The 23,076-nt window shown below is 48.8% G+C and overlaps 27 non-coding genes across 27 annotated transcripts; 11 read left to right on the top strand and 16 right to left on the bottom strand.

Moving 5' to 3' along the window:
- Nucleotides 1-248: 248 nt before the first annotated feature.
- Nucleotides 249-320, bottom strand: TRNAE-CUC (transfer RNA glutamic acid (anticodon CUC)). The gene has a single exon. It is a non-coding gene; the product is annotated as a tRNA-Glu (tRNA).
- A 381-nt stretch (nt 321-701) lies between these two features.
- TRNAE-CUC (transfer RNA glutamic acid (anticodon CUC)) lies at nt 702-773 on the top strand. Its single transcript has one exon. It is a non-coding gene; the product is annotated as a tRNA-Glu (tRNA).
- Nucleotides 774-1,588: 815 nt separating this feature from the next.
- Nucleotides 1,589-1,660, bottom strand: TRNAE-CUC (transfer RNA glutamic acid (anticodon CUC)). Its single transcript has one exon. It is a non-coding gene; the product is annotated as a tRNA-Glu (tRNA).
- A 1,268-nt stretch (nt 1,661-2,928) lies between these two features.
- On the bottom strand, nt 2,929-3,000 carry TRNAE-CUC (transfer RNA glutamic acid (anticodon CUC)). The gene has a single exon. It is a non-coding gene; the product is annotated as a tRNA-Glu (tRNA).
- Nucleotides 3,001-3,381: 381 nt separating this feature from the next.
- On the top strand, nt 3,382-3,453 carry TRNAE-CUC (transfer RNA glutamic acid (anticodon CUC)). The gene has a single exon. It is a non-coding gene; the product is annotated as a tRNA-Glu (tRNA).
- Nucleotides 3,454-4,268: 815 nt separating this feature from the next.
- TRNAE-CUC (transfer RNA glutamic acid (anticodon CUC)) lies at nt 4,269-4,340 on the bottom strand. Its single transcript has one exon. It is a non-coding gene; the product is annotated as a tRNA-Glu (tRNA).
- A 2,379-nt stretch (nt 4,341-6,719) lies between these two features.
- On the bottom strand, nt 6,720-6,791 carry TRNAE-CUC (transfer RNA glutamic acid (anticodon CUC)). The gene has a single exon. It is a non-coding gene; the product is annotated as a tRNA-Glu (tRNA).
- An 827-nt stretch (nt 6,792-7,618) lies between these two features.
- TRNAE-CUC (transfer RNA glutamic acid (anticodon CUC)) lies at nt 7,619-7,690 on the top strand. The gene has a single exon. It is a non-coding gene; the product is annotated as a tRNA-Glu (tRNA).
- An 815-nt stretch (nt 7,691-8,505) lies between these two features.
- Nucleotides 8,506-8,577, bottom strand: TRNAE-CUC (transfer RNA glutamic acid (anticodon CUC)). The gene has a single exon. It is a non-coding gene; the product is annotated as a tRNA-Glu (tRNA).
- A 1,268-nt stretch (nt 8,578-9,845) lies between these two features.
- Nucleotides 9,846-9,917, bottom strand: TRNAE-CUC (transfer RNA glutamic acid (anticodon CUC)). The gene has a single exon. It is a non-coding gene; the product is annotated as a tRNA-Glu (tRNA).
- Nucleotides 9,918-10,298: 381 nt separating this feature from the next.
- TRNAE-CUC (transfer RNA glutamic acid (anticodon CUC)) lies at nt 10,299-10,370 on the top strand. The gene has a single exon. It is a non-coding gene; the product is annotated as a tRNA-Glu (tRNA).
- Nucleotides 10,371-11,185: 815 nt separating this feature from the next.
- On the bottom strand, nt 11,186-11,257 carry TRNAE-CUC (transfer RNA glutamic acid (anticodon CUC)). The gene has a single exon. It is a non-coding gene; the product is annotated as a tRNA-Glu (tRNA).
- Nucleotides 11,258-12,525: 1,268 nt separating this feature from the next.
- Nucleotides 12,526-12,597, bottom strand: TRNAE-CUC (transfer RNA glutamic acid (anticodon CUC)). Its single transcript has one exon. It is a non-coding gene; the product is annotated as a tRNA-Glu (tRNA).
- Nucleotides 12,598-13,865: 1,268 nt separating this feature from the next.
- TRNAE-CUC (transfer RNA glutamic acid (anticodon CUC)) lies at nt 13,866-13,937 on the bottom strand. The gene has a single exon. It is a non-coding gene; the product is annotated as a tRNA-Glu (tRNA).
- A 381-nt stretch (nt 13,938-14,318) lies between these two features.
- On the top strand, nt 14,319-14,390 carry TRNAE-CUC (transfer RNA glutamic acid (anticodon CUC)). The gene has a single exon. It is a non-coding gene; the product is annotated as a tRNA-Glu (tRNA).
- Nucleotides 14,391-15,205: 815 nt separating this feature from the next.
- Nucleotides 15,206-15,277, bottom strand: TRNAE-CUC (transfer RNA glutamic acid (anticodon CUC)). Its single transcript has one exon. It is a non-coding gene; the product is annotated as a tRNA-Glu (tRNA).
- Nucleotides 15,278-15,658: 381 nt separating this feature from the next.
- Nucleotides 15,659-15,730, top strand: TRNAE-CUC (transfer RNA glutamic acid (anticodon CUC)). Its single transcript has one exon. It is a non-coding gene; the product is annotated as a tRNA-Glu (tRNA).
- Nucleotides 15,731-16,545: 815 nt separating this feature from the next.
- TRNAE-CUC (transfer RNA glutamic acid (anticodon CUC)) lies at nt 16,546-16,617 on the bottom strand. Its single transcript has one exon. It is a non-coding gene; the product is annotated as a tRNA-Glu (tRNA).
- Nucleotides 16,618-16,998: 381 nt separating this feature from the next.
- Nucleotides 16,999-17,070, top strand: TRNAE-CUC (transfer RNA glutamic acid (anticodon CUC)). Its single transcript has one exon. It is a non-coding gene; the product is annotated as a tRNA-Glu (tRNA).
- Nucleotides 17,071-17,885: 815 nt separating this feature from the next.
- On the bottom strand, nt 17,886-17,957 carry TRNAE-CUC (transfer RNA glutamic acid (anticodon CUC)). The gene has a single exon. It is a non-coding gene; the product is annotated as a tRNA-Glu (tRNA).
- A 381-nt stretch (nt 17,958-18,338) lies between these two features.
- Nucleotides 18,339-18,410, top strand: TRNAE-CUC (transfer RNA glutamic acid (anticodon CUC)). Its single transcript has one exon. It is a non-coding gene; the product is annotated as a tRNA-Glu (tRNA).
- Nucleotides 18,411-19,225: 815 nt separating this feature from the next.
- TRNAE-CUC (transfer RNA glutamic acid (anticodon CUC)) lies at nt 19,226-19,297 on the bottom strand. Its single transcript has one exon. It is a non-coding gene; the product is annotated as a tRNA-Glu (tRNA).
- Nucleotides 19,298-19,678: 381 nt separating this feature from the next.
- On the top strand, nt 19,679-19,750 carry TRNAE-CUC (transfer RNA glutamic acid (anticodon CUC)). Its single transcript has one exon. It is a non-coding gene; the product is annotated as a tRNA-Glu (tRNA).
- An 815-nt stretch (nt 19,751-20,565) lies between these two features.
- TRNAE-CUC (transfer RNA glutamic acid (anticodon CUC)) lies at nt 20,566-20,637 on the bottom strand. The gene has a single exon. It is a non-coding gene; the product is annotated as a tRNA-Glu (tRNA).
- A 381-nt stretch (nt 20,638-21,018) lies between these two features.
- TRNAE-CUC (transfer RNA glutamic acid (anticodon CUC)) lies at nt 21,019-21,090 on the top strand. The gene has a single exon. It is a non-coding gene; the product is annotated as a tRNA-Glu (tRNA).
- An 815-nt stretch (nt 21,091-21,905) lies between these two features.
- TRNAE-CUC (transfer RNA glutamic acid (anticodon CUC)) lies at nt 21,906-21,977 on the bottom strand. The gene has a single exon. It is a non-coding gene; the product is annotated as a tRNA-Glu (tRNA).
- A 381-nt stretch (nt 21,978-22,358) lies between these two features.
- On the top strand, nt 22,359-22,430 carry TRNAE-CUC (transfer RNA glutamic acid (anticodon CUC)). Its single transcript has one exon. It is a non-coding gene; the product is annotated as a tRNA-Glu (tRNA).
- The last annotated feature ends 646 nt before the right edge of the window (nt 22,431-23,076 follow it).

Genomic DNA, 23,076 nt, shown 5'->3' on the forward strand with positions numbered 1-23,076 from the left:
ATATTCCGGTCACTTGTATGCAAATCGATCAGAAAAACGATCGGGAATCAGATCGGACCTGCCAGAAATGATCTATTCGACCCATCTATCTGATGGGAAATTGCATGGTGTGTACCAGGCTTTACTGCTCTTACCATCTTACTGTTGCAGGCAATGGAGCCTGCATAAGGAGTCAATCCAGCGGTTAAGACAAGCGACCCAAGGAAGTGCCGCTGCTGCGTGAGAGATCAAGAAAAAAGAAGGAGGCCTTCCCTGACCGGGAATCGAACCCGGGCCGCGGCGGTGAGAGCGCCGAATCCTAGCCACTAGACCACCAGGGAGAGATGAAGGCTCCCAAGCCTTCTGACGGTAAAATAAGTCAACTCCACAGAGAACAGCACGCGGCGGCACCCGAACGATCCATGCCGTGATGAATTGCTTTGCCGTCACTCATGTCACTCTTTCCCATTATTACCCTCTTCCTCTTCCCACTGCTCCTTCCTGCCAGACCTTCATCAGAGAGCTCTGTGCTTTCACGAATGGGAAATTGCATGGTGTGTACCAGGCATAAGACCAAGGAGGAAGTTGGACTATTTGGAAGACATGCAAAGCTCTCAAGGGAGATTCCAACTTTCTGGAAAAAAACACGCAGCACAAATTAGCAGCCAGCTTTCATCCTGTCACTTTTCTCCTCAGCGTTCATGTGGATGCTCTTTCATCTCTCCCTGGTGGTCTAGTGGCTAGGATTCGGCGCTCTCACCGCCGCGGCCCTGGTTCAATTCCCGGTCAGGGAAGTCCTCTTTCTTAATCTCTCACGCAGCAGCGACGCTTCCTTGAGATGCTTGTCTTTACCGCTGGATTGACTCCTTATGCAGGAGTCCTGCACTTGGCTGGCCATCTTTGTTAAGTCTTCAGTCTGTTCACTATAGGCTGACTCGGAAAAAACAAAAAGAACCAAACCGCTTTCTTCTGTCGCATAGCTGTTTGGAAAGGGAGACTGTGTGCAGCTTCTGCTGATGGAGGTCTCCCTGCATGCCTCTTGGCAGTCGCACACTGCCTCCTAGGGATGATTCCATGATCTGGATCTGAGTTAAAGGGGTTTTTACATTTTCTTTTTCATACACATGAACGCTGAGGAGAAAAATGACGGGGTGAAACCTGGCTGATAATGTGTGCTGCATGTTTTTTCCAGAAAGTTGGAATCTCCCTTGAAAGCTTTGCAGTCTTGCATGTCTTCCAAATGGTCCACCTTCCTCTTTGGTCTTATGCCTGTTACGCACCATGCAATTTCCCATCAGATAGATGAGTCAATAGATAATTTCTGACAGATCCGATCGGATTTCCGATCGTTTTTCTGATCGATATTCCGGTCACTTGTATGCAAATCGATCAGAAAACCGATCGGGAATCAGATCGGACCTGCCAGAAATGATCTATTCGACCCATCTATCTGATGGGAAATTGCATGGTGTGTACCAGGCTTTACTGCTCTTACCATCTTACTGTTGCAGGCAATGGAGCCTGCATAAGGAGTCAATCCAGCGGTTAAGACAAGCGACTCAAGGAAGTGCCGCTGCTGCGTGAGAGATCAAGAAAAAAGAAGGAGGCCTTCCCTGACCGGGAATCGAACCCGGGCCGCGGCGGTGAGAGCACCGAATCCTAGCCACTAGACCACCAGGGAGAGATGAAGGCTCCCAAGCCTTCTGACGGTAAAATAAGTCAACTCCACAGAGAACAGCACGCGGCGGCACCCGAACGATCTATGCCGTGATGAATTGCTTTGCCGTCACTCATGTCACTCTTTCCCATTATTACCCTCTTCCTCTTCCCACTGCTCCTTCCTGCCAGACCTTCATCAGAGAGCTCTGTGCTTTCACGAATGGGAAATTGCATGGTGTGTACCAGGCATAAGACCAAGGAGGAAGTTGGACTATTTGGAAGACATGCAAAGCTCTCAAGGGAGATTCCAACTTTCTGGAAAAAAACACGCAGCACAAATTAGCAGCCAGCTTTCATCCTGTCACTTTTCTCCTCAGCGTTCATGTGGATGTTCTTTCATCTCTCCCTGGTGGTCTAGTGGCTAGGATTTGGCGCTCTCACCGCCGCGGCACGGGTTAGATTCCCGGTCAGGGAAGGCCTCTTTCTTAATCTCTCACGCAGCAGCGACACTTCCTTGAGATGCTTGTCTTTACCGCTGGATTGACTCCTTATGCAGGAGTCCTGCACTTGGCTGGCCATCTTTGTTAAGTCTTCAGTCTGTTCACTATAGGCTGACTCGGAAAAAACAAAAAGAACCAAACCGCTTTCTTCTGTCGCATAGCTGTTTGGAAAGGGAGACTGTGTGCAGCTTCTGCTGATGGAGGTCTCCCTGCATGCCTCTTGGCAGTCGCACACTGCCTCCTAGGGATGATTCCATGATCTGGATCTGAGTTAAAGGGGTTTTTACATTTTCTTTTTCATACACATGAACGCTGAGGAGAAAAATGACGGGGTGAAACCTGGCTGATAATGTGTGCTGCATGTTTTTTCCAGAAAGTTGGAATCTCCCTTGAAAGCTTTGCAGTCTTGCATGTCTTCCAAATGGTCCACCTTCCTCTTTGGTCTTATGCCTGTTACACACCATGCAATTTCCCATCAGATAGATGAGTCAATAGATAATTTCTGACAGATCCGATCGGATTTCCGATCGTTTTTCTGATCGATATTCCGGTCACTTGTATGCAAATCGATCAGAAAAACGATCGGGAATCAGATCGGACCTGCCAGAAATGATCTATTCGACCCATCTATCTGATGGGAAATTGCATGGTGTGTACCAGGCTTTACTGCTCTTACCATCTTACTGTTGCAGGCAATGGAGCCTGCATAAGGAGTCAATCCAGCGGTTAAGACAAGCGACTCAAGGAAGTGGCGCTGCTGCGTGAGAGATCAAGAAAAAAGAAGGAGGCCTTCCCTGACCGGGAATCGAACCCGGGCCGCGGCGGTGAGAGCGCCGAATCCTAGCCACTAGACCACCAGGGAGAGATGAAGGCCCCCAAGCCTTCTGACGGTAAAATAAGTCAACTCCACAGAGAACAGCACGCGGCGGCACCCGAACGATCCATGCCGTGATGAATTGCTTTGCCGTCACTCATGTCACTCTTTCCCATTATTACCCTCTTCCTCTTCCCACTGCTCCTTCCTGCCAGACCTTCATCAGAGAGCTCTGTGCTTTCACGAATGGGAAATTGCATGGTGTGTACCAGGCATAAGACCAAGGAGGAAGTTGGACTATTTGGAAGACATGCAAAGCTCTCAAGGGAGATTCCAACTTTCTGGAAAAAAACACGCAGCACAAATTAGCAGCCAGCTTTCATCCTGTCACTTTTCTCCTCAGCGTTCATGTGGATGTTCTTTCATCTCTCCATGGTGGTCTAGTGGCTAGGATTCGGCGCTCTCACCGCCGTGGCCCGGGTTCGATTCCCGGTCAGGGAAGGCCTCTTTCTTAATCTCTCACGCAGCAGCGACACTTCCTTGAGATGCTTGTCTTTACCGCTGGATTGACTCCTTATGCAGGAGTCCTGCACTTGGCTGGCCATCTTTGTTAAGTCTTCAGTCTGTTCACTATAGGCTGACTCGGAAAAAACAAAAAGAACCAAACCGCTTTCTTCTGTCGCATAGCTGTTTGGAAAGGCAGACTGTGTGCAGCTTCTGCTGATGGAGGTCTCCCTGCATGCCTCTTGGCAGTCGCACACTGCCTCCTAGGGATGATTCCATGATCTGGATCTGAGTTAAAGGGGTTTTTACATTTTCTTTTTCATACACATGAACGCTGAGGAGAAAAATGACGGGGTGAAACCTGGCTGATAATGTGTGCTGCATGTTTTTTCCAGAAAGTTGGAATCTCCCTTGAAAGCTTTGCAGTCTTGCATGTCTTCCAAATGGTCCACCTTCCTCTTTGGTCTTATGCCTGTTACACACCATGCAATTTCCCATCAGATAGATGAGTCAATAGATAATTTCTGACAGATCCGATCGGATTTCCGATCGTTTTTCTGATCGATATTCCGGTCACTTGTATGCAAATCGATCAGAAAAACGATCGGGAATCAGATCGGACCTGCCAGAAATGATCTATTCGACCCATCTATCTGATGGGAAATTGCATGGTGTGTACCAGGCTTTACTGCTCTTACCATCTTACTGTTGCAGGCAATGGAGCCTGCATAAGGAGTCAATCCAGCGGTTAAGACAAGCGACTCAAGGAAGTGCCGCTGCTGCGTGGGAGATCAAGAAAAAAGAAGAAGGCCTTTCCTGACCGGGAATCGAACCTGGGCCGCGGCGGTGAGAGCGCCGAATCCTAGCCACTAGACCACCAGGGAGAGATGAAGGCTCCCAAGCCTTCTGACGGTAAAATAAGTCAACTCCACAGAGAACAGCACGCGGCGGCACCCGAACGATCCATGCCGTGATGAATTGCTTTGCCGTCACTCATGTCACTCTTTCCCATTATTACCCTCTTCCTCTTCCCACTGCTCCTTCCTGCCAGACCTTCATCAGAGAGCTCTGTGCTTTCACGAATGGGAAATTGCATGGTGTGTAGAGTTGGGCCGAACGGTTCGCCGGCGAACGTGGTTCGCGCGAACTTAGGTGGTTCGCGTGCGGGTGTCGCACGCGAACGTTTTGCGGCAAAAGTTCGCAAAAAATCGGTTCGCCCCATAATGCACCTGAGGGTCAACTTTGACCCTCTACATCACAGTCAGCAGGCCCAGTGTAGCCAATTAGGCTACACTAGCCCCTGGAGCCCCACCCCCCCTCATATAAGGCAGGCAGCGGCGGCCGTTATGGCCACTCGTGTGCCTGCATTAGTGAGAGTAGGGCGAGCTGCTGCAGTCTCTCATAGGGAACGATTAGTTAGGCTTAACTTCTTCCTGGCTGCATACCTGTTCTGTTCAGTGAGCCCTCAGCCCACTGCATACCTGTACTGTGATCCTGCCACTGCATACCTGTTCAGTGATCCTGCCACTGCATACCTGTTCATTGATCCTGCCACTGCATACCTGTTCAGTGATCCTGCCAGTGCATACCTGTTCATTGATCCTGCCACTGCATACCTGTTCATTGATCCTGCCACTGCATACCTGTTCAGTGATCCTGCCAGTGCATACCTGTTCATTGATCCTGCCACTGCATACCTGTTCAGTGATCCTGCCACTGCGTACCTGTTCAGTGATCCTGCCACTGCATACCTGTTCATTGATCCTGCCACTGCATACCTGTTCAGTGAACCCGCCACTGCATACCTGTTCTGTTCAGTGAACAGTTTGGTGTGTCAGTGTGAAGCAGTACCTTAATTACACTACCTGATTGATGTATACACATGCAAGATGTTTTAAAGCACTTTAGGCCTGTCATTTAGCATTCAATGTGATTTCTGCCCTTAAAACGCTGCTTTGCGTCAAATCCAGATTTTTCCCGGGGACTTTTGGCATCTATCCCACTCCGCCATGCCCCCCTCCAGGTGTTAGACCCCTTGAAACATCTTTTCCATCACTTTTGTGGCCAGCATAATTTTTTTTTTTCAAAGTTCGCATCCCCATTGAAGTCTATTGCGGTTCGCGAACTTTAACGCGAACCGAACCTTCCGCGAAAGTTCGCGAACCCGGTTCGCGAACCTAAAATCGGAGGTTCGGCCCAACTCTAATGGTGTGTACCAGGCATAAGACCAAGGAGGAAGTTGGACTATTTGGAAGACATGCAAAGCTCTCAAGGGAGATTCCAACTTTCTGGAAAAAAACACGCAGCACAAATTAGCAGCCAGCTTTCATCCTGTCACTTTTCTCCTCATCGTTCATGTGGATGTTCTTTCATCTCTACCTGGTGGTCTAGTGGCTAGGATTCGGCGCTCTCACCGCCGCGGCCCGGGTTTGATTCCCAGTCAGGGAAGGCCTCTTTCTTGATCTCTCACGCAGCAGCGACACTTCCTTGAGATGCTTGTCTTTACCGCTGGAATGACTCCTTATGCAGGAGTCCTGCACTTGGCTGGCCATCTTTGTTAAGTCTTCAGTCTGTTCACTATAAGCTGACTCGGAAAAAACAAAAAGAACCAAACCGCTTTCTTCTGTCGCATAGCTGTTTGGAAAGGGAGACTGTGTGCAGCTTCTGCTGATGGAGGTCTCCCTGCATGCCTCTTGGCAGTCGCACACTGCCTCCTAGGGATGATTCCATGATCTGGATCTGAGTTAAAGGGGTTTTTACATTTTCTTTTTCATACACATGAACGCTGAGGAGAAAAATGACGGGGTGAAACCTGGCTGATAATGTGTGCTGCATGTTTTTTCCAGAAAGTTGGAATCTCCCTTGAAAGCTTTGCAGTCTTGCATGTCTTCCAAATGGTCCACCTTCCTCTTTGGTCTTATGCCTGTTACACACCATGCAATTTCCCATCAGATAGATGAGTCAATAGATAATTTCTGACAGATCCGATCGGATTTCCGATCGTTTTTCTGATCGATATTCCGGTCACTTGTATGCAAATCGATCAGAAAAACGATCGGGAATCAGATCGGACCTGCCAGAAATGATCTATTCGACCCATCTATCTGATGGGAAATTGCATGGTGTGTACCAGGCTTTACTGCTCTTACCATCTTACTGTTGCAGGCAAAGGAGCCTGCATAAGGAGTCAATCCAGCGGTTAAGACAAGCGACTCAAGGAAGTGCCGCTGCTGCGTGAGAGATCAAGAAAAAAGAAGGAGGCCTTCCCTGACCGGGAATCGAACCCGGGCCGCGGCGGTGAGAGCGCCGAATCCTAGCCACTAGACCACCAGGGAGAGATGAAGGCTCCCAAGCCTTCTGACGGTAAAATAAGTCAACTCTACAGAGAACAGCACGCGGCGGCACCCGAACGATCCATGCCGTGATGAATTGCTTTGCCGTCACTCATGTCACTCTTTCCCATTATTACCCTCTTCCTCTTCCCACTGCTCCTTCCTGCCAGACCTTCATCAGAGAGCTCTGTGCTTTCACGAATGGGAAATTGCATGGTGTGTACCAGGCATAAGACCAAGGAGGAAGTTGGACTATTTGGAAGACATGCAAAGCTCTCAAGGGAGATTCCAACTTTCTGGAAAAAAACACGCAGCACAAATTAGCAGCCAGCTTTCATCCTGTCACTTTTCTCCTCAGCGTTCATGTGGATGTTCTTTCATCTCTCCCTGGTGGTCTAGTGGCTAGGATTCGGCGCTCTCACCGCCGCGGCCTGGGTTCGATTCCCGGTCAGATGAAGGCTCCCAAGCCTTCTGACGGTAAAATAAGTCAACTCCACAGAGAACAGCACGCGGCGGCACCCGAACGATCCATGCCGTGATGAATTGCTTTGCCGTCACTCATGTCACTCTTTCCCATTATTACCCTCTTCCTCTTCCCACTGCTCCTTCCTGCCAGACCTTCATCAGAGAGCTCTGTGCTTTCACGAATGGGAAATTGCATGGTGTGTACCAGGCATAAGACCAAGGAGGAAGTTGGACTATTTGGAAGACATGCAAAGCTCTCAAGGGAGATTCCAACTTTCTGGAAAAAAACACGCAGAACAAATTAGCAGCCAGCTTTCATCCTGTCACTTTTCTCCTCAGCGTTCATGTGGATGTTCTTTCATCTCTCCCTGGTGGTCTAGTGGCTAGGATTCGGCGCTCTCACCGCCGTGGCCCGGGTTCGATTCCCGGTCAGGGAAGGCCTCTTTCTTAATCTCTCACGCAGCAGCGACACTTCCTTGAGATGCTTGTCTTTACCGCTGGATTGACTCCTTATGCAGGAGTCCTGCACTTGGCTGGCCATCTTTGTTAAGTCTTCAGTCTGTTCACTATAGGCTGACTCGGAAAAAACAAAAAGAACCAAACCGCTTTCATCTGTCGCATAGCTGTTTGGAAAGGGAGACTGTGTGCAGCTTCTGCTGATGGAGGTCTCCCTGCATGCCTCTTGGCAGTCGCACACTGCCTCCTAGGGATGATTCCATGATCTGGATCTGAGTTAAAGGGGTTTTTACATTTTCTTTTTCATACACATGAACGCTGAGGAGAAAAATGACGGGGTGAAACCTGGCTGATAATGTGTGCTGCATGTTTTTTCCAGAAAGTTGGAATCTCCCTTGAAAGCTTTGCAGTCTTGCATGTCTTCCAAATGGTCCACCTTCCTCTTTGGTCTTATGCCTGTTACACACCATGCAATTTCCCATCAGATAGATGAGTCAATAGATAATTTCTGACAGATCCGATCGGATTTCCGATCGTTTTTCTGATCGATATTCCGGTCACTTGTATGCAAATCGATCAGAAAAACGATCGGGAATCAGATCGGACCTGCCAGAAATGATCTATTCGACCCATCTATCTGATGGGAAATTGCATGGTGTGTACCAGGCTTTACTGCTCTTACCATCTTACTGTTGCAGGCAATGGAGCCTGCATAAGGAGTCAATCCAGCGGTTAAGACAAGCGACTCAAGGAAGTGCCACTGCTGCGTGAGAGATCAAGAAAAAAGAAGGAGGCCTTCCCTGACCGGGAATCGAACCCGGGCCGCGGCGGTGAGAGCGCCGAATCCTAGCCACTAGACCACCAGGGAGAGATGAAGGCTCCCAAGCCTTCTGACGGTAAAATAAGTCAACTCCACAGAGAACAGCACGCGGCGGCACCCGAACGATCCATGCCGTGATGAATTGCTTTGCCGTCACTCATGTCACTCTTTCCCATTATTACCCTCTTCCTCTTCCCACTGCTCCTTCCTGCCAGACCTTCATCAGAGAGCTCTGTGCTTTCACGAATGGGAAATTGCATGGTGTGTACCAGGCATAAGACCAAGGAGGAAGTTGGACTATTTGGAAGACATGCAAAGCTCTCAAGGGAGATTCCAACTTTCTGGAAAAAAACACGCAGCACAAATTAGCAGCCAGCTTTCATCCTGTCACTTTTCTCCTCAGCGTTCATGTGAATGTTCTTTCATCTCTCCGTGGTGGTCTAGTGGCTAGGATTCGGCGCTCTAACCGCCGCGGCCCGGGTTCGATTCCCGGTCAGGGAAGGCCTCTTTCTTAATCTCTCACGCAGCAGCGACACTTCCTTGAGATGCTTGTCTTTACCGCTGGATTGACTCCTTATGCAGGAGTCCTGCACTTGGCTGGCCATCTTTGTTAAGTCTTCAGTCTGTTCACTATAGGCTGACTCGGAAAAAACAAAAAGAACCAAACCGCTTTCTTCTGTCGCATTGCTTTTTGGAAAGGGAGACTGTGTGCAGCTTCTGCTGATGGAGGTCTCCCTGCATGCCTCTTGGCAGTCGCACACTGCCTCCTAGGGATGATTCCATGATCTGGATCTGAGTTAAAGGGGTTTTTACATTTTCTTTTTCATACACATGAACGCTGAGGAGAAAAATGACAGGGTGAAACCTGGCTGATAATGTGTGCTGCATGTTTTTTCCAGAAAGTTGGAATCTCCCTTGAAAGCTTTGCAGTCTTGCATGTCTTCCAAATGGTCCACCTTCCTCTTTGGTCTTATGCCTGTTACACACCATGCAATTTCCCATCAGATAGATGAGTCAATAGATAATTTCTGACAGATCCGATCGGATTTCCGATCGTTTTTCTGATCGATATTCCGGTCACTTGTATGCAAATCGATCAGAAAAACGATCGGGAATCAGATCGGACCTGCCAGAAATGATCTATTCGACCCATCTATCTGATGGGAAATTGCATGGTGTGTACCAGGCTTTACTGCTCTTACCATCTTACTGTTGCAGGCAATGGAGCCTGCATAAGGAGTCAATCCAGCGGTTAAGACAAGCGACTCAAGGAAGTGCCGCTGCTGCATGAGAGATCAAGAAAAAAGAAGGAGGCCTTCCCTGACCGGGAATCGAACCCGGGCCGCGGCGGTGAGAGCGCCGAATTCTAGCCACTAGACCACCAGGGAGAGATGAAGGCTCCCAAGCCTTCTGACGGTAAAATAAGTCAACTCCACAGAGAACAGCACGCGGCGGCACCCGAACGATCCATGCCGTGATGAATTGCTTTGCCGTCACTCATGTCACTCTTTCCCATTATTACCCTCTTCCTCTTCCCACTGCTCCTTCCTGCCAGACCTTCATCAGAGAGCTCTGTGCTTTCACGAATGGGAAATTGCATGGTGTGTACCAGGCATAAGACCAAGGAGGAAGTTGGACTATTTGGAAGACATGCAAAGCTCTCAAGGGAGATTCCAACTTTCTGGAAAAAAACACGCAGCACAAATTAGCAGCCAGCTTTCATCCTGTCACTTTTCTCCTCAGCGTTCATGTGGATGTTCTTTCATCTCTCCCTGGTGGTCTAGTGGCTAGGATTCGGCGCTCTCACCGCCGCGGCCTGGGTTCGATTCCCGGTCAGGGAAGGCCTCTTTCTTAATCTCTCACGCAGCAGCGACACTTCCTTGAGATGCTTGTCTTTACCGCTGGATTGACTCCTTATGCAGGAGTCCTGCACTTGGCTGGCCATCTTTGTTAAGTCTTCAGTCTGTTCACTATAGGCTGACTCGGAAAAAACAAAAAGAACCAAACCGCTTTCTTCTGTCGCATAGCTGTTTGGAAAGGGAGACTGTGTGCAGCTTCTGCTGATGGAGGTCTCCCTGCATGCCTCTTGGCAGTCGCACACTGCCTCCTAGGGATGATTCCATGATCTGGATCTGAGTTAAAGGGGTTTTTACATTTTCTTTTTCATACACATGAACGCTGAGGAGAAAAATGACGGGGTGAAACCTGGCTGATAATGTGTGCTGCATGTTTTTTCCAGAAAGTTGGAATCTCCCTTGAAAGCTTTGCAGTCTTGCATGTCTTCCAAATGGTCCACCTTCCTCTTTGGTCTTATGCCTGTTACACACCATGCAATTTCCCATCAGATAGATGAGTCAATAGATAATTTCTGACAGATCCGATCGGATTTCCGATCGTTTTTCTGATCGATATTCCGGTCACTTGTATGCAAATCGATCAGAAAAACGATCGGGAATCAGATCGGACCTGCCAGAAATGATCTATTCGACCCATCTATCTGATGGGAAATTGCATGGTGTGTACCAGGCTTTACTGCTCTTACCATCTTACTGTTGCAGGCAATGGAGCCTGCATAAGGAGTCAATCCAGCGGTTAAGACAAGCGACTCAAGGAAGTGCCGCTGCTGCGTGAGAGATCAAGAAAAAAGAAGGAGGCCTTCCCTGACCGGGAATCGAACCCGGGCCGCGGCGGTGAGAGCGCCGAATCCTAGCCACTAGACCACCAGGGAGAGATGAAGGCTCCCAAGCCTTCTGACGGTAAAATAAGTCAACTCCACAGAGAACAGCACGCGGCGGCACCCGAACGATCCATGCCGTGATGAATTGCTTTGCCGTCACTCATGTCACTCTTTCCCATTATTACCCTCTTCCTCTTCCCACTGCTCCTTCCTGCCAGACCTTCATCAGAGAGCTCTGTGCTTTCACGAATGGGAAATTGCATGGTGTGTACCAGGCATAAGACCAAGGAGGAAGTTGGACTATTTGGAAGACATGCAAAGCTCTCAAGGGAGATTCCAACTTTCTGGAAAAAAACACGCAGCACAAATTAGCAGCCAGCTTTCATCCTGTCACTTTTCTCCTCAGCGTTCATGTGGATGTTCTTTCATCTCTCCGTGGTGGTCTAGTGGCTAGGATTCGGCGCTCTAACCGCCGCGGCCCGGGTTCGATTCCCGGTCAGGGAAGGCCTCTTTCTTAATCTCTCACGCAGCAGCGACACTTCCTTGAGATGCTTGTCTTTACCGCTTGATTGACTCCTTATGCAGGAGTCCTGCACTTGGCTGGCCATCTTTGTTAAGTCTTCAGTCTGTTCACTATAGGCTGACTCGGAAAAAACAAAAAGAACCAAACCGCTTTCTTCTGTCGCATAGCTGTTTGGAAAGGGAGACTGTGTGCAGCTTCTGCTGATGGAGGTCTCCCTGCATGCCTCTTGGCAGTCGCACACTGCCTCCTAGGGATGATTTCATGATCTGGATCTGAGTTAAAGGGGTTTTTACATTTTCTTTTTCATACACATGAACGCTGAGGAGAAAAATGACAGGGTGAAACCTGGCTGATAATGTGTGCTGCATGTTTTTTCCAGAAAGTTGGAATCTCCCTTGAAAGCTTTGCAGTCTTGCATGTCTTCCAAATGGTCCACCTTCCTCTTTGGTCTTATGCCTGTTACACACCATGCAATTTCCCATCAGATAGATGAGTCAATAGATAATTTCTGACAGATCCGATCGGATTTCCGATCGTTTTTCTGATCGATATTCCGGTCACTTGTATGCAAATCGATCAGAAAAACGATCGGGAATCAGATCGGACCTGCCAGAAATGATCTATTCGACCCATCTATCTGATGGGAAATTGCATGGTGTGTACCAGGCTTTACTGCTCTTACCATCTTACTGTTGCAGGCAATGGAGCCTGCATAAGGAGTCAATCCAGCGGTTAAGACAAGCGACTCAAGGAAGTGCCGCTGCTGCGTGAGAGATCAAGAAAAAAGAAGGAGGCCTTCCCTGACCGGGAATCGAACCTGGGCCGCGGCGGTGAGAGCGCCGAATCCTAGCCACTAGACCACCAGGGAGAGATGAAGGCTCCCAAGCCTTCTGACGGTAAAATAAGTCAACTCCACAGAGAACAGCACGCGGCGGCACCCGAACGATCCATGCCGTGATGAATTGCTTTGCCGTCACTCATGTCACTCTTTCCCATTATTACCCTCTTCCTCTTCCCACTGCTCCTTCCTGCCAGACCTTCATCAGAGAGCTCTGTGCTTTCACGAATGGGAAATTGCATGGTGTGTACCAGGCATAAGACCAAGGAGGAAGTTGGACTATTTGGAAGACATGCAAAGCTCTCAAGGGAGATTCCAACTTTCTGGAAAAAAACACGCAGCACAAATTAGCAGCCAGCTTTCATCCTGTCACTTTTCTCCTCAGCGTTCATGTGGATGTTCTTTCATCTCGCCCTGGTGGTCTAGGTGCTAGGATTTGGCGCTCTCACCGCCGCGGCCCGGGTTCGATTCCCGGTCAGGGAAGGCCTCTTTCTTAATCTCTCACGCAGCAGCGACACTTCCTTGAGATGCTTGTCTTTACCGCTGGATTGACTCCTTATGCAGGAGTCCTGCACTTGGCTGGCCATCTTTGTTAAGTCTTCAGTCTGTTCACTATAGGCTGACTCGGAAAAAACAAAAAGAACCAAACCGCTTTCTTCTGTCGCATAGCTGTTTGGAAAGGGAGACTGTGTGCAGCTTCTGCTGATGGAGGTCTCCCTGCATGCCTCTTGGCAGTCGCACACTGCCTCCTAGGGATGATTCCATGATCTGGATCTGAGTTAAAGGGGTTTTTACATTTTCTTTTTCATACACATGAACGCTGAGGAGAAAAATGACGGGGTGAAACCTGGCTGATAATGTGTGCTGCATGTTTTTTCCAGAAAGTTGGAATCTCCCTTGAAAGCTTTGCAGTCTTGCATGTCTTCCAAATGGTCCACCTTCCTCTTTGGTCTTATGCCTGTTACACACCATGCAATTTCCCATCAGATAGATGAGTCAATAGATAATTTCTGACAGATCCGATCGGATTTCCGATCGTTTTTCTGATCGATATTCCGGTCACTTGTTTGCAAATCGATCAGAAAAACGATCGGGAATCAGATCGGACCTGCCAGAAATGATCTATTCGACCCATCTATCTGATGGGAAATTGCATGGTGTGTACCAGGCTTTACTGCTCTTACCATCTTACTGTTGCAGGCAATGGAGCCTGCATAAGGAGTCAATCCAGCGGTTAAGACAAGCGACTCAAGGAAGTGCCGCTGCTGCGTGAGAGATCAAGAAAAAAGAAGGAGGCCTTTCCTGACCGGGAATCGAACCCGGGCCGCGGCGGTGAGAGCGCCGAATCCTAGCCACTAGACCACCAGGGAGAGATGAAGGCTCCCAAGCCTTCTGACGGTAAAATAAGTCAACTCCACAGAGAACAGCACGCGGTGGCACCCGAACGATCCATGCCGTGATGAATTGCTTTGCTGTCACTCATGTCACTCTTTCCCATTATTACCCTCTTCCTCTTCCCACTGCTCCTTCCTGCCAGACCTTCATCAGAGAGCTCTGTGCTTTCACGAATGGGAAATTGCATGGTGTGTACCAGGCATAAGACCAAGGAGGAAGTTGGACTATTTGGAAGACATGCAAAGCTCTCAAGGGAGATTCCAACTTTCTGGAAAAAAACACGCAGCACAAATTAGCAGCCAGCTTTCATCCTGTCACTTTTCTCCTCAGCGTTCATGTGGATGTTCTTTCATCTCTCCCTGGTGGTCTAGTGGCTAGGATTCGGTGCTCTCACTGCCGCGGCCCGGGTTCGATTCCCGGTCAGGGAAGGCCTCTTTCTTAATCTCTCACGCAGCAGCGACACTTCCTTGAGATGCTTGTCTTTACCGCTGGATTGACTCCTTATGCAGGAGTCCTGCACTTGGCTGGCCATCTTTGTTAAGTCTTCAGTCTGTTCACTATAGGCTGACTCGGAAAAAACAAAAAGAACCAAACCGCTTTCTTCTGTCGCATAGCTGTTTGAAAAGGGAGACTGTGTGCAGCTTCTGCTGATGGAGGTCTCCCTGCATGCCTCTTGGCAGTCGCACACTGCCTCCTAGGGATGATTCCATGATCTGGATCTGAGTTAAAGGGGTTTTTACATTTTCTTTTTCATACACATGAACGCTGAGGAGAAAAATGACGGGGTGAAACCTGGCTGATAATGTGTGCTGCATGTTTTTTCCAGAAAGTTGGAATCTCCCTTGAAAGCTTTGCAGTCTTGCATGTCTTCCAAATGGTCCACCTTCCTCTTTGGTCTTATGCCTGTTACACACCATGCAATTTCCCATCAGATAGATTAGTCAATAGATAATTTCTGACAGATCCGATCGGATTTCCGATCGTTTTTCTGATCGATATTCCGGTCACTTGTATGCAAATCGATCAGAAAAACGATCGGGAATCAGATCGGACCTGCCAGAAATGATCTATTCGACCCATCTATCTGATGGGAAATTGCATGGTGTGTACCAGGCTTTACTGCTCTTACCATCTTACTGTTGCAGGCAATGGAGCCTGCATAAGGAGTCAATCCAGCGGTTAAGACAAGCGACTCAAGGAAGTGCCGCTGCTGCGTGAGAGATCAAGAAAAAAGAAGGAGGCCTTCCCTGACCGGGAATCGAACCCGGGCCGCAGCGGTGAGAGCACCGAATCCTAGCCACTAGACCACCAGGGAGAGATGAAGGCTCCCAAGCCTTCTGACGGTAAAATAAGTCAACTCCACAGAGAACAGCACGCGGCGGCACCCGAACGATCCATGCCGTGATGAATTGCTTTGCCGTCACTCATGTCACTCTTTCCCATTATTACCCTCTTCCTCTTCCCACTGCTCCTTCCTGCCAGACCTTCATCAGAGAGCTCTGTGCTTTCACGAATGGGAAATTGCATGGTGTGTACCAGGCATAAGACCAAGGAGGAAGTTGGACTATTTGGAAGACATGCAAAGCTCTCAAGGGAGATTCCAACTTTCTGGAAAAAAACACGCAGCACAAATTAGCAGCCAGCTTTCATCCTGTCACTTTTCTCCTCAGCGTTCATGTGGATGTTCTTTCATCTCTCCCTGGTGGTCTAGTGGCTAGGATTCGGCGCTCTCACCGCCGTGGCCCGGGTTCGATTCCTGGTCAGGGAAGGCCTCTTTCTTAATCTCTCACGCAGCAGCGACACTTCCTTGAGATGCTTGTCTTTACCGCTGGATTGACTCCTTATGCAGGAGTCCTGCACTTGGCTGGCCATCTTTGTTAAGTCTTCAGTCTGTTCACTATAGGCTGACTCGGAAAAAACAAAAAGAACCAAACCGCTTTCTTCTGTCGCATAGCTGTTTGGAAAGGGAGACTGTGTGCAGCTTCTGCTGATGGAGGTCTCCCTGCATGCCTCTTGGCAGTCGCACACTGCCTCCTAGGGATGATTCCATGATCTGGATCTGAGTTAAAGGGGTTTTTACATTTTCTTTTTCATACACATGAACGCTGAGGAGAAAAATGACGGGGTGAAACCTGGCTGATAATGTGTGCTGCATGTTTTTTCCAGAAAGTTGGAATCTCCCTTGAAAGCTTTGCAGTCTTGCATGTCTTCCAAATGGTCCACCTTCCTCTTTGGTCTTATGCCTGTTACACACCATGCAATTTCCCATCAGATAGATGAGTCAATAGATAATTTCTGACAGATCCGATCGGATTTCCGATCGTTTTTCTGATCGATATTCCGGTCACTTGTATGCAAATCGATCAGAAAAACGATCGGGAATCAGATCGGACCTGCCAGAAATGATCTATTCGACCCATCTATCTGATGGGAAATTGCATGGTGTGTACCAGGCTTTACTGCTCTTACCATCTTACTGTTGCAGGCAATGGAGCCTGCATAAGGAGTCAATCCAGCGGTTAAGACAAGCGACTCAAGGAAGTGCCGCTGCTGCGTGAGAGATCAAGAAAAAAGAAGGAGGCCTTCCCTGACCGGGAATCGAACCCGGGCCGCGGCGGTGAGAGCACCAAATCCTAGCCACTAGACCACCAGGGAGAGATGAAGGCTCCCAAGCCTTCTGACGGTAAAATAAGTCAACTCCACAGAGAACAGCACGCGGCGGCACCCGAACGATCCATGCCGTGATGAATTGCTTTGCTGTCACTCATGTCACTCTTTCCCATTATTACCCTCTTCCTCTTCCCACTGCTCCTTCCTGCCAGACCTTCATCAGAGAGCTCTGTGCTTTCACAAATGGGAAATTGCATGGTGTGTACCAGGCATAAGACCAAGGAGGAAGTTGGACTATTTGGAAGACATGCAAAGCTCTCAAGGGAGATTCCAACTTTCTGGAAAAAAACACGCAGCACAAATTAGCAGCCAGCTTTCATCCTGTCACTTTTCTCCTCAGCGTTCATGTGGATGTTCTTTCATCTCTCCCTGGTGGTCTAGTGGCTAGGATTCGGCGCTCTCACCGCCGCGGCCTGGGTTCGATTCCCGGTCAGGGAAGGCCTCTTTCTTAATCTCTCACGCAGCAGCGACACTTCCTTGAGATGCTTGTCTTTACCGCTGGATTGACTCCTTATGCAGGAGTCCTGCACTTGGCTGGCCATCTTTGTTAAGTCTTCAGTCTGTTCACTATAGGCTGACTCGGAAAAAACAAAAAGAACCAAACCGCTTTCTTCTGTCGCATAGCTGTTTGGAAAGGGAGACTGTGTGCAGCTTCTGCTGATGGAGGTCTCCCTGCATGCCTCTTGGCAGTCGCACACTGCCTCCTAGGGATGATTCCATGATCTGGATCTGAGTTAAAGGGGTTTTTACATTTTCTTTTTCATACACATGAACGCTGAGGAGAAAAATGACGGGGTGAAACCTGGCTGATAATGTGTGCTGCATGTTTTTTCCAGAAAGTTGGAATCTCCCTTGAAAGCTTTGCAGTCTTGCATGTCTTCCAAATGGTCCACCTTCCTCTTTGGTCTTATGCCTGTTACACACCATGCAATTTCCCATCAGATAGATGAGTCAATAGATAATTTCTGACAGATCCGATCGGATTTCCGATCGTTTTTCTGATCGATATTCCGGTCACTTGTATGCAAATCGATCAGAAAAACGATCGGGAATCAGATCGGACCTGCCAGAAATGATCTATTCGATCCATCTATCTGATGGGAAATTGCATGGTGTGTACCAGGCTTTACTGCTCTTACCATCTTACTGTTGCAGGCAATGGAGCCTGCATAAGGAGTCAATCCAGCGGTTAAGACAAGCGACTCAAGGAAGTGCCGCTGCTGCGTGAGAGATCAAGAAAAAAGAAGGAGGCCTTCCCTGACCGGGAATCGAACCCGGGCCACGGCGGTGAGAGCGCCGAATCCTAGCCACTAGACCACCAGGGAGAGATGAAGGCTCCCAAGCCTTCTGACGGTAAAATAAGTCAACTCCACAGAGAACAGCACGCGGCGGCACCCGAACGATCCATGCCGTGATGAATTGCTTTGCCGTCACTCATGTCACTCTTTCCCATTATTACCCTCTTCCTCTTCCCACTGCTCCTTCCTGCCAGACCTTCATCAGAGAGCTCTGTGCTTTCACGAATGGGAAATTGCATGGTGTGTACCAGGCATAAGACCAAGGAGGAAGTTGGACTATTTGGAAGACATGCAAAGCTCTCAAGGGAGATTCCAACTTTCTGGAAAAAAACACGCAGCACAAATTAGCAGCCAGCTTTCATCCTGTCACTTTTCTCCTCAGCGTTCATGTGGATGTTCTTTCATCTCTCCCTGGTGGTCTAGTGGCTAGGATTCGGCGCTCTCACCGCCGCGGCCCGGGTTCGATTCCCGGTCAGGGAAGGCCTCTTTCTTAATCTCTCACGCAGCAGCGACACTTCCTTGAGATGCTTGTCTTTACCGCTGGATTGACTCCTTATGCAGGAGTCCTGCACTTGGCTGGCCATCTTTGTTAAGTCTTCAGTCTGTTCACTATAGGCTGACTCGGAAAAAACAAAAAGAACCAAACCGCTTTCTTCTGTCGCATAGCTGTTTGGAAAGGGAGACTGTGTGCAGCTTCTGCTGATGGAGGTCTCCCTGCATGCCTCTTGGCAGTCGCACACTGCCTCCTAGGGATGATTCCATGATCTGGATCTGAGTTAAAGGGGTTTTTACATTTTCTTTTTCATACACATGAACGCTGAGGAGAAAAATGACGGGGTGAAACCTGGCTGATAATGTGTGCTGCATGTTTTTTCCAGAAAGTTGGAATCTCCCTTGAAAGCTTTGCAGTCTTGCATGTCTTCCAAATGGTCCACCTTCCTCTTTGGTCTTATGCCTGTTACACACCATGCAATTTCCCATCAGATAGATGAGTCAATAGATAATTTCTGACAGATCCGATCGGATTTCCGATCGTTTTTCTGATCGATATTCCGATCCCTTGTATGCAAATCGATCAGAAAAACGATCGGGAATCAGATCGGACCTGCCAGAAATGATCTATTCGACCCATCTATCTGATGGGAAATTGCATGGTGTGTACCAGGCTTTACTGCTCTTACCATCTTACTGTTGCAGGCAATGGAGCCTGCATAAGGAGTCAATCCAGCGGTTAAGACAAGCGACTCAAGGAAGTGCCGCTGCTGCGTGAGAGATCAAGAAAAAAGAAGGAGGCCTTCCCTGACCGGGAATCGAACCCGGGCCGCGGCGGTGAGAGCGCCGAATCCTAGCCACTAGACCACCAGGGAGAGATGAAGGCTCCCAAGCCTTCTGACGGTAAAATAAGTCAACTCCACAGAGAACAGCACGCGGCAGCACCCGAACGATCCATGCCGTGATGAATTGCTTTGCCGTCACTCATGTCACTCTTTCCCATTATTACCCTCTTCCTCTTCCCACTGCTCCTTCCTGCCAGACCTTCATCAGAGAGCTCTGTGCTTTCACGAATGGGAAATTGCATGGTGTGTACCAGGCATAAGACCAAGGAGGAAGTTGGACTATTTGGAAGACATGCAAAGCTCTCAAGGGAGATTCCAACTTTCTGGAAAAAAACACGCAGCACAAATTAGCAGCCAGCTTTCATCCTGTCACTTTTCTCCTCAGCGTTCATGTGGATGTTCTTTCATCTCTCCCTGGTGGTCTAGTGGCTAGGATTCGGCGCTCTCACCGCCGCGGCCTGGGTTCGATTCCCGGTCAGGGAAGGCCTCTTTCTTAATCTCTCACGCAGCAGCGACACTTCCTTGAGATGCTTGTCTTTACCGCTGGATTGACTCCTTATGCAGGAGTCCTGCACTTGGCTGGCCATCTTTGTTAAGTCTTCAGTCTGTTCACTATAGGCTGACTCGGAAAAAACAAAAAGAACCAAACCGCTTTCTTCTGTCGCATAGCTGTTTGGAAAGGGAGACTGTGTGCAGCTTCTGCTGATGGAGGTCTCCCTGCATGCCTCTTGGCAGTCGCACACTGCCTCCTAGGGATGATTCCATGATCTGGATCTGAGTTAAAGGGGTTTTTACATTTTCTTTTTCATACACATGAACGCTGAGGAGAAAAATGACGGGGTGAAACCTGGCTGATAATGTGTGCTGCATGTTTTTTCCAGAAAGTTGGAATCTCCCTTGAAAGCTTTGCAGTCTTGCATGTCTTCCAAATGGTCCACCTTCCTCTTTGGTCTTATGCCTGTTACACACCATGCAATTTCCCATCAGATAGATGAGTCAATAGATAATTTCTGACAGATCCGATCGGATTTCCGATCGTTTTTCTGATCGATATTCCGGTCACTTGTATGCAAATCGATCAGAAAAACGATCGGGAATCAGATCGGACCTGCCAGAAATGATCTATTCGATCCATCTATCTGATGGGAAATTGCATGGTGTGTACCAGGCTTTACTGCTCTTACCATCTTACTGTTGCAGGCAATGGAGCCTGCATAAGGAGTCAATCCAGCGGTTAAGACAAGCGACTCAAGGAAGTGCCGCTGCTGCGTGAGAGATCAAGAAAAAAGAAGGAGGCCTTCCCTGACCGGGAATCGAACCCGGGCCACGGCGGTGAGAGCGCCGAATCCTAGCCACTAGACCACCAGGGAGAGATGAAGGCTCCCAAGCCTTCTGACGGTAAAATAAGTCAACTCCACAGAGAACAGCACGCGGCGGCACCCGAACGATCCATGCCGTGATGAATTGCTTTGCCGTCACTCATGTCACTCTTTCCCATTATTACCCTCTTCCTCTTCCCACTGCTCCTTCCTGCCAGACCTTCATCAGAGAGCTCTGTGCTTTCACGAATGGGAAATTGCATGGTGTGTACCAGGCATAAGACCAAGGAGGAAGTTGGACTATTTGGAAGACATGCAAAGCTCTCAAGGGAGATTCCAACTTTCTGGAAAAAAACACGCAGCACAAATTAGCAGCCAGCTTTCATCCTGTCACTTTTCTCCTCAGCGTTCATGTGGATGTTCTTTCATCTCTCCCTGGTGGTCTAGTGGCTAGGATTCGGCGCTCTCACCGCCGCGGCCCGGGTTCGATTCCCGGTCAGGGAAGGCCTCTTTCTTAATCTCTCACGCAGCAGCGACACTTCCTTGAGATGCTTGTCTTTACCGCTGGATTGACTCCTTATGCAGGAGTCCTGCACTTGGCTGGCCATCTTTGTTAAGTCTTCAGTCTGTTCACTATAGGCTGACTCGGAAAAAACAAAAAGAACCAAACCGCTTTCTTCTGTCGCATAGCTGTTTGGAAAGGGAGACTGTGTGCAGCTTCTGCTGATGGAGGTCTCCCTGCATGCCTCTTGGCAGTCGCACACTGCCTCCTAGGGATGATTCCATGATCTGGATCTGAGTTAAAGGGGTTTTTACATTTTCTTTTTCATACACATGAACGCTGAGGAGAAAAATGACGGGGTGAAACCTGGCTGATAATGTGTGCTGCATGTTTTTTCCAGAAAGTTGGAATCTCCCTTGAAAGCTTTGCAGTCTTGCATGTCTTCCAAATGGTCCACCTTCCTCTTTGGTCTTATGCCTGTTACACACCATGCAATTTCCCATCAGATAGATGAGTCAATAGATAATTTCTGACAGATCCGATCGGATTTCCGATCGTTTTTCTGATCGATATTCCGATCCCTTGTATGCAAATCGATCAGAAAAACGATCGGGAATCAGATCGGACCTGCCAGAAATGATCTATTCGACCCATCTATCTGATGGGAAATTGCATGGTGTGTACCAGGCTTTACTGCTCTTACCATCTTACTGTTGCAGGCAATGGAGCCTGCATAAGGAGTCAATCCAGCGGTTAAGACAAGCGACTCAAGGAAGTGCCGCTGCTGCGTGAGAGATCAAGAAAAAAGAAGGAGGCCTTCCCTGACCGGGAATCGAACCCGGGCCGCGGCGGTGAGAGCGCCGAATCCTAGCCACTAGACCACCAGGGAGAGATGAAGGCTCCCAAGCCTTCTGACGGTAAAATAAGTCAACTCCACAGAGAACAGCACGCGGCAGCACCCGAACGATCCATGCCGTGATGAATTGCTTTGCCGTCACTCATGTCACTCTTTCCCATTATTACCCTCTTCCTCTTCCCACTGCTCCTTCCTGCCAGACCTTCATCAGAGAGCTCTGTGCTTTCACGAATGGGAAATTGCATGGTGTGTACCAGGCATAAGACCAAGGAGGAAGTTGGACTATTTGGAAGACATGCAAAGCTCTCAAGGGAGATTCCAACTTTCTGGAAAAAAACACGCAGCACAAATTAGCAGCCAGCTTTCATCCTGTCACTTTTCTCCTCAGCGTTCATGTGGATGTTCTTTCATCTCTCCCTGGTGGTCTAGTGGCTAGGATTCGGCGCTCTCACCGCCGCGGCCCGGGTTCGATTCCCGGTCAGGGAAGGCCTCTTTCTTAATCTCTCACGCAGCAGCGACACTTCCTTGAGATGCTTGTCTTTACCGCTGGATTGACTCCTTATGCAGGAGTCCTGCACTTGGCTGGCCATCTTTGTTAAGTCTTCAGTCTGTTCACTATAGGCTGACTCGGAAAAAACAAAAAGAACCAAACCGCTTTCTTCTGTCGCATAGCTGTTTGGAAAGGGAGACTGTGTGCAGCTTCTGCTGATGGAGGTCTCCCTGCATGCCTCTTGGCAGTCGCACACTGCCTCCTAGGGATGATTCCATGATCTGGATCTGAGTTAAAGGGGTTTTTACATTTTCTTTTTCATACACATGAACGCTGAGGAGAAAAATGACGGGGTGAAACCTGGCTGATAATGTGTGCTGCATGTTTTTTCCAGAAAGTTGGAATCTCCCTTGAAAGCTTTGCAGTCTTGCATGTCTTCCAAATGGTCCACCTTCCTCTTTGGTCTTATGCCTGTTACACACCATGCAATTTCCCATCAGATAGATGAGTCAATAGATAATTTCTGACAGATCCGATCGGATTTCCGATCGTTTTTCTGATCGATATTCCGGTCACTTGTATGCAAATCGATCAGAAAAACGATCGGGAATCAGATCGGACCTGCCAGAAATGATCTATTCG

The sequence above is a fragment of the Hyperolius riggenbachi genome, chromosome 8 (assembly GCF_040937935.1).
Source record: "Hyperolius riggenbachi isolate aHypRig1 chromosome 8, aHypRig1.pri, whole genome shotgun sequence".
Classification (NCBI taxonomy): domain Eukaryota; kingdom Metazoa; phylum Chordata; class Amphibia; order Anura; family Hyperoliidae; genus Hyperolius; species Hyperolius riggenbachi.